The sequence below is a fragment of the Phalangium opilio genome, unplaced genomic scaffold, assembly GCF_054372755.1.
Source record: "Phalangium opilio isolate 3A_F unplaced genomic scaffold, DU_Popi_V2 ptg000093l_1, whole genome shotgun sequence".
Classification (NCBI taxonomy): Eukaryota; Metazoa; Arthropoda; class Arachnida; order Opiliones; family Phalangiidae; genus Phalangium; species Phalangium opilio.
In genome coordinates this window covers 2,481,394-2,493,838 of record NW_028324198.1, presented here as the reverse complement: position 1 = coordinate 2,493,838, position 12,445 = coordinate 2,481,394, and the positions used below count along the sequence as shown (strand labels likewise).

The 12,445-nt window shown below is 38.7% G+C and overlaps 1 long non-coding RNA gene across 1 annotated transcript; it reads right to left on the bottom strand.

Annotated features, from left to right (window-relative positions):
- Positions 1–964: 964 nt before the first annotated feature.
- Positions 965–2,241, bottom strand: LOC149640259 (uncharacterized). Its single transcript, XR_016372204.1, has 3 exons — positions 1,645–2,241; positions 1,413–1,571; positions 965–1,347 (listed from the first exon to the last, which is right to left on the bottom strand). It is a non-coding gene; the product is annotated as an uncharacterized LOC149640259 (long non-coding RNA).
- Positions 2,242–12,445: the final 10,204 nt, after the last annotated feature.

The window sequence follows — 12,445 nt, the reverse complement described above, 5'->3', positions numbered from 1 at the left end:
ACAAGCACTATATAACCCTTTCGAGACTAACAGGACCTGAGCAAACTATAGCTTAACCTGCTACTAGTACGACCAGGGAGAATTGATATAAACTGGAGTTGAGATTTCATCATGTGCAACCTGCGGCCCTGAAACTCTCCCATAGTGTGTAGTAGTGTGTAGAATTTAATTTCTTCGCTGTTATCTGCCAAAATCAATCTATCTAGGTAGTGCCGCCTCCTCACTTGAATTTTTCATGATATATTAAGGTTTGAACGAACGAAATTCTAGATTACTATTTCTCTACCATGTCCCTCTGCTAACTTGAAGCAAACTTTCCTTTCTTTTTGCTGCTCATTACCGCTGCCATTCCCTTGACTTTCAGTTCGTTATAACTACTATCATGAGTTTATTTATTTCAAACCAAAATATAAAAAAATGGATTCTTTTTCCATTTGTGCTACTTAGAATTATAAATGTATATAACGTTATGCAGTGCCGAATCAAATACTCTCTAACCATTGTTAGAAATTAGAGAGAGAAATTGGGCAGTAACACTGATCATGCCCTGAACTATGAGAAAGAACAGTACGACGGTTGACTAAAGTACACTTGATATTACATCATTTTGCAAAACCGCGAGTAAAAATCTTGCTGTCCCTATTGAATTTGGCGCCATTGGTTTTAGAATAATTAAAATGTTCCACTGCGAAGCGTGCCGGTCACGAATTGGGATGTAACGTCTTTAGGAACCTTTTAAACGCAAAACCATACACGTACTCTCCCAAAAGTAATTAATGTAATGATAAAATGTTTTCGGGGAATGGAATTGTGGTCGAAAAGCCGAGATAAGTAAATTTTTGAAATTGATTACCAGTAAAATAATTTATTTCAACGGAAAACGGTAATGGAACGTTGTTTTTTCTTAAGCATGCATTTAAGTTTCAATTAACAAGTTGGGAAAACCAAAATATTACCTCTCCGAGTCAAGACGACTACTTACAAACTTATTTACCCAGATATGGAAATGTTTATGAAATTTTAAAGCAGTATACAAAGCATAGCAAATATACTGTAAATCAGACGACATTTTACATCCAATAATGATATACTTGTACACATTAAAATCATCCGATGGGGGAAAAACGGGAAATGAAGAGATAAAACTTTGGAGGGATATTACCTTTACGTGTTTGTAAAGGCCCAATTTTCTACTCCTCAACTGTATGCCCTCTATGTTCAAAGCCATATTCACAACAGGGTTGCCATGTAAACACTATCCTCTCGTTTCATCTCAACGATTTTCTTAGTTTGTCAACATGACTGTTAACGTTACATAACACCAAAGCTTATTTGTGGCTACACACACTGAAAGTAAAAGCGTACCATAAAAAGCATGAAAACACGAAGCTATTATCCGATTACGATCAGACCTTTCACTGGTCTGGGACTCTGGGCTGCGTTCAGCAGAGCTCACCAAAAAAGACGGCGGATTTTGGAAATGTTTACCGGTGAGGTCTGTCGTCATAGCTTTTCTCCGGTCATCGGCGTTTCATAAATGACGCTAGCGCAATGCGTGCAAGGTACCAAGGCTTAACAAAAATTGTATGATAACATATTTATAGAGATAGATAACAACTTTTATAATTAAAATTAGAAACTAACATATCTCTTAAAATTCTCGCGTGATCAACTGGTTTCACGCCAATTAAATAGTTATAGTCCCATAGAGCTATTTGTATTAATTCCTCCATGGTTTTTTCGCCAAGCTGAGAACTATGCGTTTTACGTCACGTTATCCAAAGAGCCGACTATTTCCTTTGAAGACCGCGCTAGCTCAGCGCTAAGCACCGTGACGTCAAAATTCAAAAACAAAATCCCGTTATGTAGGACACTGCTCACAGCGCTGGGCTCTGCTGAACGCGGCCCAGATTTCCACCATGATTATATAATCTAAGCCTAATTATTTAAAAGTGTATTTAACTTTCGGCTCACTCTGAACCGTTAATGTCTCTGCATTACAGAAACGAAAACCAAACCCAAGCGTTCACTTTTTGGTTCACTAGGCCTATTGACAAATAAAAGTTCATTTGACCAACATAGTAGCGTTGTGCTTGTATTCACTTTAGAAAGGATTATGCTATAAACAGATGTAGTATAGCTTAAGTAATATATAAACATCCATTTTAAATAATAATATTAAAAAAAATCTTTGGAATATCAAAATGAAATAGAGCTTTAAAGCTACAAAAGTACTAAATACATCATAATTACGAAAAATATTTCCACATATTCACTTTATATTAAGGATAAAGGGAATATTTTGGTTCTGTAGGATTCCTTTACACATCAAAACAAAACGAACTTCTGACGCAGCGCACTACTGTAACAACGGACGGACACACACAGACAAAAACAAAGACTGCTTTTTAACTCTTTCCGTATTAATTTTGAATTGAGAAACAAGATTATCTTAAATATTAAAATAAATATAATTAATGTTTAATATTTTTTTCGTTAGTTATTCGCCTTATTGAATGTTACATCGTTTTAAAAAAGAACAATTAAACATTCTTGAGAGACTTGACTAATATTGGCGTTTGAAATGAAGCATACGCCGGTTGCTTCGCCTTAATCAAATAGGTAGTATATAAGGGTGTCGAACTACAGCTAAAAGCAAGAACAACCGCAATTGCGAAAACCTATCGTGGACAACCCACCCTAGGGAGGCTAGACGTTTCTCGTAACCCTAGCTGATCGCCGCGAATGTCTTAAACCCAACGATGACGATGTAGTAGAAGCCAGGTGTGCAGACTGGTGTCCATGTGGGATGGACAAAAACAAAGACCAGAAGATGGTGGTGTTAGAAGCCAGGTGTACAGACTGGTGTCCATGTGGGATGGACAAAAACAAAGACCAGAAGATGGTGGTGTTAGAAGCCAGTGTGTACAGACTGGTGTCCATGTGGGATGGACAATGACCTGAAGATGGTGGTGTTAGAAGCCAGTAAGTACAGACTGGTGTCCATGTGGGATGGACAAAAACAAAGACCAGAAGATGGTGGTGTTAGAAGCCAGTGTGTACAGACTGGTGTCCATGTGGGATGGACAATGACCAGAAGATGGTGGTGGTTAGAAGCCAGTATGTACAGACTGGTGTCCATGTGGGATGGACGAAGGCCGTAAGATGGTGGTGATTAGAAGCCAGTAAGTGCAGACTTTTGTCCGTGTGGGATGGACAAAGACCAGAAGATGGTGGTGTGAGAACTCAAGTAGAGTAGCCATTTCCGTGACTGTGAAAGCAGTTCGGAAATGGCGAACACGTTTGCTCCGATTAGGAAACTGCGAACGCGGTCACGTGGGTGTAACAACAGACACACACACAGACACACAGACACACAGACACACACGATCGTTACAGAACCTCTCCGTGACATACGTCACTCGGAGAGGTAAAAAGAAAAATTAATATCTGATCCTTCAGACAAGTGATAACCTCAGTCTTATCGATACTTTTTAGGTCTTGATTCTAATCAAGACATTTTTGATTAATAGGAGACCACTGGCCTGATGATTCTAGTATAAATCCAGTTCACGGCACTGGGGCTTAAGCCCCAGGATTTGCTGACTGAACTTCTTATACGCCAGAATATAATTTTGGCTTTCTTGATGCTAAGATCAAGATGCGATTTCCAAGTAAGCTTGGCATCAAAGGTCACGCCAAGGTATTTGACCTCGGTGGACTTCTTCAAAACCTGTCCAAAGAAGGAAATATCATTGAAGAGGTCATTGGTCCTCTTCCGAGTAAACGGTATAAGGACAGTCTTATTGGGATTGACGGTGAGGTTAACATCCCTACACCATTCCTCAACAACATGCAAGGCAGTTTTCATCAGTGCAGCGATCGTTGCAGGGAACTTCCCCGTAACAATCACTGCTATGTCATCCGCAAAGCCAAAGCAGTGACACCCTCCTCCCCGAGTTGACCCAGCAGCTCATCCACTACCAGGCACCAAAGAAGAGAGGACAGAACCCCTCCCTGTGGACAGCCACGGTCGGTGGAGATCTCCAGGGATTCCCCGAGAAGAGACGCCGTCACCCTGCGATTCGTGAGCATGGAGTGTATCCAACGACACAGAGTGTCGTCAATACCAAACCGCTCCGCAGCGCGAAGAATAACTTCACTAGAGACCCTATCAAAGGCTCCCTCAATATCAAGGAAGATGGCTAAAGACATCTCCTTGAACTCGATGGCCCTATCAAGGAAGGCAGTTCAAAATGCCATGGAGCGCCGTCTCCGTAGATTTGCCTTTCTGATAGGCAAACTGAGCAGTGGACAGGGGAGTATGGAAGAGAATTCCATATCGCAAATACCTGTCCACCAATTTCTCTAAAATCTTTAGGAAGAAAGAGGTAAGACAGATGGGTCTAAATGCCTTGGCCTCAAGATAGCTCGCCTTCCCAGGTTTGGGAATAAAGATAACCTTCGAGCGCTTCCAGATATCCGGAATATGCGCCAGAGCAATGCAGGCCCTGAATATCCTGCACAGATAGGGGCCAACGGCGTCTATACCTTCCTGAAGGAGGGCAGGAAAGACGCCATCTGGGCCAGGGGACTTATAGGGCTGAAACGAGTTGACAGCCCACTTAAGTCTGGAGTATGTAACTATCTTATTGGCAATGCCCCAGTCCGCCCTGTGTGCTCTCCGAAAGTACACGGGGAGAGCATCGGTGCATGTGGGGACAAAAACCTTGGAGTCCGGAAAGTGTACCTTAAGCATATACTTTAGGGTATCAGTCCCTGACTTGGTAAACTCACCTTCTGCCACCTTAATGGTGCTGAGCTGATGAGTGTTATCATGAGCCAGGATCTTCATGATCTTGGCAGTAGCGGGGGAATTTCGATGTAACAAACGAATTAAATTGAAACAAAAGAATTAAATTGCAACAAAAGGTCTTCAACGACTTATGAAAGAAGTTGCTGAAAATGAGCACCATTGGCGTTGATGCATGCCTGAGCCCGACGTCTAAAAAACCCTTGCACACTGTTTATCATTTCCGGATGTTCTCGAATGTTCGCCGCAGCATGTTGAATGCGCTCCCAAAGAACGTCTCTTGTTGGCACTGGTGAAAAGTAAACCATGGCTTTCATGGTTCCCCACAAGAAAAAATCCAGTGCATTTAAATCTGGAGAACGGGGAGGCCACAGCACTGGTCCAGCGCGTCCTATCCATCTTCCTGGGTATTGTTCGTTTAGAAATTCCCGAACCGCACGACTGTAGTGCGCGGGAGCACCATCCTGCAGGATCCACATGCGTGCTCGGGTAGCCAAAGGGACGTCTTCCAATAGTAAAGGTAGATCTTGACGAAGAAATTCCAAATACGCTTCACCAGTTAAACGTGGTGGAAGCATAAACAGACCAACAAGATGGTTGCCAACAAGTCCGGCCCAGACATTTATGGAAAACTGGTGCTGATGACTTCCTTCTCGAGTTAGATGAGGGTTTTCTGCAGTTCAGTAGTGCAAATTGTGAAGGTTTATTATGCCTGTTCTGGAAAAATTCGCTTCATCCAAGGAAAGAATGCTTGACAGGAAGTTCGGATCGTTTGCGTCGCGTTGTAATAACCAACGGCTGAAATTAACTCGCTGTGGATAGTCATTTGGTGTTAACTCCTGAACTCGCTGGTAATGATAAGGCCTTAGTCCGTTCGATCTAATAACTCTCCAGACGCGGGATTGTGGTATACCCTTGAAATGAGCGATTTGCCGGGTGCTTACCGTTGGGTCCTCAATGACGTAGTTCATTATCTCGTCTTCTTGGCGATCACGAACAATACCGCGATCCCTAACGCCTAGGCCACGATTAACCGCGCCAGTTTCCCGTAATCGTCGATCAACATTGAGGAACGTGCGAGGGTCTGGTGCTCGTCTCCTAGGAAATCGTTCAGCGTACCTTAGCGCAGCTTCGTTCGCGTTACCACGACATTCCCCTAACAACAAATGCATGTCCGCGTATTCGTTATTCGTAAAGTTATTAAACGCTCGGTTCGCCATTGCGGACTTTAATAAGTTCTATCTATTCAGAATAATTTATCGAGTACAAATAAATTTTCACTGCTTCAGCAGGGAAACTAAAGGCGTTTATCAAAATAAGCCCAAAATGACTTTTAATAGGTATTTTGGTCTAGCGGAAGCTTGGAGGCAAAAATGTGAATTTGAAATTAAGAACTTCTCAAATTGGCAATCACCGATAATAGCTCATTTTAAACTTCTTTCTTCACCTCTTGTTTAATACCATCTTCAGACGACACGTTAAAACTAAACGCTTGCTTGAGAAAGATAGTAAGGGGCAATGTTAGATATCGCATGTTTCTTCAGAAAACCTGAATTTCGTTTAACCAAAATCGCTTTACGACCTGTTTGTTTGTTTTTTTTTCAAAAGTAACAAGAGTATTAAACAAGCTTTCTTATTAGACCAAGATTTTACGAACCGTCTGAAGGGGGTATTAGGGCCCAAATGGGCCCGGAGTTTAAGGGCTTGTAACTCTGTAACGGTTCGGTTTAGACCAAAACCGCTCAGGAAAATTCGACTCCAAATTTTGCAAGGAATCTAATGTTGCAAGGAACGCATACATCTCTGAATCACCCTGTATTTTGCATCACTTGTAGTTTTTTCCCATAGGGAGCGGAACAGTTATTATATAACAGATTACCATAGTCAAATAGTGGTTGTATTAAGGCGGTGATTAAGGTTTTGGCACTATTAACCTCCAAGGATGACAAAAGAGGGTACAACAGCCATAGTCTTTTGTTAATCTTGCTTATAGTGTAGTCGATATGTATACCATTTGAAAGATCTTCATCGAAGTAGTATCCAAGGTATTTAAAAGATTGCCGTAGCAACGAAGGCGGGGCTTAGGTTAAGCGTCATTGCTCTATACCGAAAGGATTAGGCGTTTAATTGATAACGGAAGTCACAGGACCTTTATACTAGAAACTTTATCGAGAAGATTTCAACTACCAGTTGTCGGAAAAATTGAACTAGAGCTAGATGTAGGAAAGTCAAACTTACAGTTAAAAGCTTTATGGATCCGAATCAATGGGTAAAAGTGATAGCTTTAGAATCTCCGGCTTTCAACACGGTGGTATTCACTGTACCAGGTGAGGATATACGAAGAACCCTGGATTACAAAAAAGCTACAAACAGGAACTCACCAGAAGATAAAGGCATTTCTCTATTTATCGGATCCGACAACTACTGGAGAGTTATAAAAGGAAGAATTGAAAAGCTTAACAAAGATGGTCTCGCGGCCTTGGAAAGTATTTTTGGATGGGTAGTTCAAGGACCTTTCGAGCTTTCTAACCAAGCAGAGGGTCAGGAAATGAACTCGGTCAGCGTGGTTAATCCGATTCATGCGGAGGTTGTGGAATCAGAAGAAATTTGAAAAGGCTTGCGGAAGTTTTTCGGCTTGGATTCGCTTGGAATCTTGGACTCGGCAATTAAAATAAAACCGTCGGAGGAAAAGGCCAAAACATCGTTTCAAAGTACCGTAAAGTTTGAAGATGGCCGCTACACTGTCAGGCTTCCATGGAATAAGATTCCGGAAGATTTATCACTGAATTACTTAAACGGGAAAAGAAGACTCTACTGCATCATGGACTAATTATGCTCAATATAAACAGGGTTCGTACACGACCGGGAAAAGTCAGGGAATTTGAACAAAGGCCTAAAATGGTCTACGAATTTGTGAAATAGGTCTAAAATTGTGAGGGAAATTTGGAAATAGGCCTAAAATGGTCATAAATTTGTGAAATAGGTCTAAAACGGTGAGGGAAATTGGAAATAGGCGTAAATGGTCAGGGTAATTTGTGAAATATGGCCAGGGAAAACCCTGATCAAACAAACTTGCCCTTACAAATTTTAAAATAAATTAAATCTTTTTCATTTTAGACGTGGAATCTTTTGAGAGTGATGTTTTATGGCATGAAAGCATTAGTAAAGGATTTCACAAGAAAATATCCTGGTTATTACATGGCTCCTCTCCATTTAAATGGAAGCGCAGTTGAAACTTTATTTTCACAGTACAAGTTCAATGCTAATGGAAAGCTATCTGGGGTTAATTTTACTTACGCCAGAAAAAAACCTATTAACACAAACTGAAGTACATGGTCATCATCACTCTAGCAAATATTACTGAACTGAACGACTGTATGTGAGCCGCATTATTTCAAAGTTCAACCAAGGGCGTGTGATCAAAAAGAAAGCTATACTTCAGAGTGTAAATAAGAAACACTTCAAATAACCTGCCAATTTTTTTAAGATATTTCATTTATTTTCAAATGTAACACAACATAAAATTAAATATCACATTAAAAATCATTCACGAACTTTGGTTTTGATATAATTCTTCTTGAGGACTGTCCATTATCTAAAATAGGACATTTAGAGTTTTCAATTGAGGTTTGTTTCATGGACTTCACATTGTACCCTCTCTTGTAAAGTTTAACATTTGGCTTTGATTCTTTGGTCTCTGGTTTCACTAAAGTTTCATTTGAGGAATATAACACTGTGTCCTTTTTATTGTCCATTTCACACATTTTGACACTTGGTATTACTTTTAGGTTGTATTTAAGGGAAATATCACAGGTTTCTTCTAGCTTTGTTCGGCAATTGCATTACAATCTTTGGATTGGGTTTCGTTACAGGTTTTTGTTAATTTTTTCTTGGGCGGCCTCTTCTTCTAGGTTCTGTCTTATTCCCTTCTGAATTCGCGATTGCTTTAGGTTTTGAGTTCTAAGCATTTTGGCACGGGACTTTATTTATCTCAGACTCGATTTCATTCTCCAGATTAATGTTTTTTGATTTTTGGTTGGATTTTCTCCTATTATTTTTCACTTCTTGTAAGGGAGTCTTAGCTGTCAAACTTGTTGAAGGGGTGGCACCTTTTGAAATAATATAAAGTTCATCCCTAAGAGATGCGCAACCTTTACTCATTTTTTTTTGTTTCCGTTCTCTTGGGATTCCTTAGCTTTTAGCCAATCGTTGAAAGTGGCGTGAACTATTTCCCTGGTCAATTCTTTATAAAACATACGCAAATCATTTTCTGGACGATCTGTTATCTTTTTGGCAATTTCAAGGAAAAGGTTGACTTGATTTGAATCTTGAAAGACGTTATCCGCTAATACTTTAATAATATGGCTTTCATATTTACGGAAACCATCGCTGTTAAGATAACTTCTTATTTTCGAATTAAGTTCCCTTAAAAATGGTTTTAACTCTTCTCGTGGAAATTGCATTCCTCCATCGTCTCACATAATCATACCAGACTAATTCAAATTCACTTTATCTTCACGAGCCATGCTAAATATCCAGCTTAATTCATAGAGTGTTCTAGCTTGTTCAATCTGTTTATCGCTTAATAATTTCCTTTTCCCAAAAATTATACGGTTTTTGAAAACGCTTCTTATTCTGGATAAGCAACCACCTCCAAAGGAAACGTAGCTCCTATCATATTTGTCATTAAGATTGTCGAACTCAAAGCTTTCCATAACACTCGCTATTGGGAGATTTTTTTCTTGGAGTTCCCTACTTGTAGTCTGACTAGGTTCTATGACTTCATTGTTGGACATTTCCGGTTTTCCTACTGTATACGAGTCAGGATTATCACAGATGTCTGAAGTTTTAACATCTCTATCAAGAAGCTTTGTTCTCGATACTGAGAAAACTTCATAGCCATAGGCATGAAATAATTGCAGTTTCTCAACATCTGATATTGTTGATGTTAATGGTGTAGCATCCATAGGCTTTAGCAAAAGAGTGAGCTCTTGAAAATGTTGGAGTATGGTATCATACCAATTAATAATGGTGATAATGGTTTTCTCTATTGATGTCTTCGCTTTTTTTCTTTTCTTAGAAGGATTATCAGGAGCATGGACAGTTTCATAAGTTTCGTAGAATAATGTTATCAGATACTTAATAAGAGATTCAAAGGTTTTCCCTTTTTCAACCAATGCATTACGCAATAATATTAGACTACTCCCTTGGACGTTAATGCTGTTTATAAACTTTTCATTGCAACACTTGGTTACTATGACTGGAATGCATTTGGCAATGTTCTCCTCGTTCATGTTCCTAACCTAAATATATTCCAAAATATAATCCTGCCTTAATGAAAGTTGAATTTTAATTTTAAATAATAATGAATAATGTTATGATAAAATGTTTTTAATAACAGTAAATATAAATAAAAAACGTACCTTATGAAGGACAACGTCAAGCCTTGGATGTTGGAAAATTATAGCAGACAACGCGAGGGGAACGTTACCGCGGAGTATTATTGGTTTATAGGGACTACATTTCGCTGTGAGTGGGTTTTCCGATGTGTCGTTGCGCGAAATTTCTGCAGTTTTTTGAGGTTGGTCAGACTCTTGTTACCGTCCCTTGCCTATATGGCTCCCTTCTCTGTTATTCCCTTCTGGTAACATCAATACCGCTTTTGAAAAATTAGCCTCACTTAATTTTTCTAAATTTAAACCTTTTTTGTGATTTCATTCTGTGTACTTTATTTCAAATAAACATCAAAATTATTGAGATGATATTTTCCGCAATCGTGTTAATTATTTCGTGGTCTATTGCTAAAATTTTCAAATTTCTTTAAATTAAATATTATTATCATAGCAGATTTAAAAAAAGCAATCTCATTATTTCTTTATTAATAGACTTCCATGCTTTTAACGGAAAAATATAAGAACAAATATTTTTTCTCAAATAACAACTTGATTACATAAAATAATCACAACCACATAATAATTTTAAAAGTTGCAGTATATAGCGAGTTCGTGCTGTTTCAAGTGACAGTAATTTTCACCCTCTGAAGTGTTCTGGCTTTGAAATATTCCCTCTGAACTTCCTGTGTGCTCCTAAAATGTTTAGCCAAAGCTTCTAGTTCAACTCCCTTCAGTAAAGGCGTACTTCAACGCAGTGGAACCGTTATTATCATAGCTCCTTACCAAAAGAAACTTGGAAACGCCGACTAAATTATTACTGCAAGCCCAAATAATTTGGAAAACATTCCACAGAACTACAATTCGGGTCCTCAACATGTGGTTAAAATTTCAACGTCATCCATATAATAGGTTTATTTATAAAAAATAAAGTTGCTAAGGGTAGTTGCCATTTCCATAAAATAAATCAGCCCCTTTTACGAAAAACTCGATATTTCCCATAGAAATAACATGGGATTTTTTTCCAAAACATCCTTTTTGTCCAGTGCCTTATAGACTTAACTATACGTTTTTCAGACTTGAAAAGGGTTTTAAATGAAAGGTACAACATTTTACTAGGCGCTATGCAATTTTCATTGACTATTATTAAGTCTAAGTATGTTTAATTTAAAATTTTTAAAACCATTCCAATCCGCGTAATTTTAGCATTGTAAAGAGCCAGTTTATGATGACAGCACATTTAAACCAACTTTTTTTTCAATTTTCGTGGAGGTTGAAAAACAAGGGTAACTTGCCTTGTGCGAGCTAACAACATAAATTGGAAAAGGACCCCACACTAATATATTAAGTTACCAACGGCCTTTGGGACAGTAAAAATAAAAGTGATTTCAGATTGATTACTGACTACTTGTAAATAAGCTAGATTACAGGGTTCACGGGTAGTTGAGCGGTTTTCAAAAGAGCGTTTTGGAATAAAACGGTGCCCAAAACAGCGGTTTGCAAAACCGCGTGGAGGCAAAACCGCGGTTGCTATTTATTATTAACACACTAGACCGCGAAACTGTTTGTTTGACACCCTTGAAAATTCAAACCTAAAGCTGAAATCAATACTAATTAGAGCTCGGCATTATCCATCCGTTATCCGTAAATTAGTGAATAATCGATTATTTATAGATAAATGTTGTGGACATAATTTGATTTAATATACAACTTCTGTTGATAATTCTGGATTATGGATAAAATAATGTGGATAATGGATAGATAATGCCGAGCTCTAATACTTATACCTTCAACAATGCGAAACAACGCTCAAGATATAAACGCTGTAATCAAAATGCGCTGAAACGAGAAATGGCTATAATGGCAAACGCGTTTATGAAAAAGCCGTTTTGGACAATGCTGTTTTGATAACACGCCCAATCGATAACATACCAGATTCCAGACTATTGGTAATTAAGCTAGATTACCGACTACTTTGTCTATGTTATAAAAATCCTTTTCTTCAAGTGTAACCGATTTATGTTCTCTATCAATTTCCTACACACGTTTTAGCACTTCTGATTTAAGGGGAGTGGAAATCAAAATTTTTCCACTATTTAAATGTGTTAAGACTAGAGAGTTTGAAGCCAAGTGAATTGGATCGTCATTTGTTTCTTGGAAAGAAATGTTTTTGTGTCGAAACCTGATATATTACATACAGAAGTAAATGTATCTTCATTATTGTCTTCCTCCCTGTTTCAAG